The sequence below is a fragment of the Salvelinus fontinalis genome, unplaced genomic scaffold (genome assembly GCF_029448725.1).
Source record: "Salvelinus fontinalis isolate EN_2023a unplaced genomic scaffold, ASM2944872v1 scaffold_2396, whole genome shotgun sequence".
Classification (NCBI taxonomy): Eukaryota; Metazoa; Chordata; class Actinopteri; order Salmoniformes; family Salmonidae; genus Salvelinus; species Salvelinus fontinalis.
In genome coordinates, this window is record NW_026602605.1 from 12,501 (window position 1) to 14,116 (window position 1,616).

Genomic DNA, 1,616 nt, shown 5'->3' on the forward strand with positions numbered 1-1,616 from the left:
GAGGAGGAGCTGAGAAACAGAGCTCTAGAGATGGAGGAGGAGCTGAGAAACAGAGCTCTAGAGATGAAGGAGGAGGAGCTGAAAAACAGAGCTCTAGAGATGGAGGAGGAGGAGGAGCTGAGAAACAGAGCTCTAGAGATGGAGGAGGAGGAGCTGAGAAACAGAGCTCTAGAGATGGAGGAGGAGGAGCTGAGAAACAGAGCTCTAGAGATGGAGGAGGAGGAGCTGAAAAACAGAGCTCTAGAGATGGAGGAGGAGGAGCTGAGAAACAGAGCTCTTGAGATGGAGGAGGAGCTGAGAAACAGAGCTCTAGAGATGGAGGAGGAGGAGCTGAGAAACAGAGCTCTAGAGATGGAGGAGGAGGAGCTGAGAAACAGAGCTCTAGAGATGGAGGAGGAGGAGGAGGAGCTGAAAAACAGAGCTCTAGAGATGGAGGAGGAGCTGAGAAACAGAGCTCTAGAGATGGAGGAGGAGGAGCTGAGAAAAAGAGCTCTAGAGGAGGAGGAGCTGAGAAACAGTGCTCTAGAGATGGAGGAGCTGAGAAACAGAGCTCTGGAGATGGAGGAGGAGGAGGAGCTGAGAAACAGAGCTCTAGAGATGGAGGAGGAGCTGAGAAACAGAGCTCTAGAGATGGAGGAGCTGAGAAACAGAGCTCTAGAGATGGAGGAGGAGCTGAGAAACAGAGCTCTAGAGATGGAGGAGGAGCTGAGAAACAGAGCTCTAGAGATGGAGGAGGAGGAGCTGAGAAACAGAGCTCTAGAGATGGAGGAGGAGGAGGAGCTGAAAACAGAGCTCTAGAAATGGAGGAGGAGGAGGAGCTGAGAAACAGAGCTCTAGAGATGGAGGAGGAGGAGCTGAGAAACAGAGCTCTAGAGATGGAGGAGGAGGAGCTGAGAAACAGAGCTCTAGAAATGGAGGAGGAGGAGCTGAGAAACAGAGCTCTAGAGATGGAGGAGGAGGAGGAGCTGAAAACAGAGCTCTAGAGATGGAGGAGGAGGAGCTGAGAAACAGAGCTCTAGAGATGGAGGAGGAGGAGGAGCTGAGAAACAGAGCTCTAGAGATGGAGGAGGAGGAGGAGCTGAGAAACAGAGCTCTAGAGATGGAGGAGGAGGAGCTGAGAAACAGAGCTCTAGAGATGGAGGAGGAGGAGGAGCTGAGAAACAGAGCTCTAGAGATGGAGGAGGAGGAGCTGAGAAACAGAGCTCTAGAGATGGAGGAGGAGGAGCTGAGAAACAGAGCTCTAGAGATGGAGGAGGAGGAGGAGCTTGAAACAGCTCTAGAGATGGAGGAGGAGGAGCTGAGAAACAGAGCTCTGGAGATGGAGGAGGAGGAGCTGAGAAACAGAGCTCTAGAGATGGAGGAGGAGGAGCTGAGAAACAGAGCTCTAGAGATGGAGGAGGAGGAGGAGCTGAGAAACAGAGCTCTAGAGATGGAGGAGGAGGAGCTGAGAAACAGAGCTCTGGAGATGGAGGAGGAGGAGCTGAGAAACAGAGCTCTAGAGATGGAGGAGCTGAAAATAAGAGCGGGAGGAAGCCCAGCATCTCACACTGTTAGGAAATTGAAAGGTCCTCTCTCTTATTTTTCTGTCTGTCTCTGCCCGGGGGTTTGGCTCATAT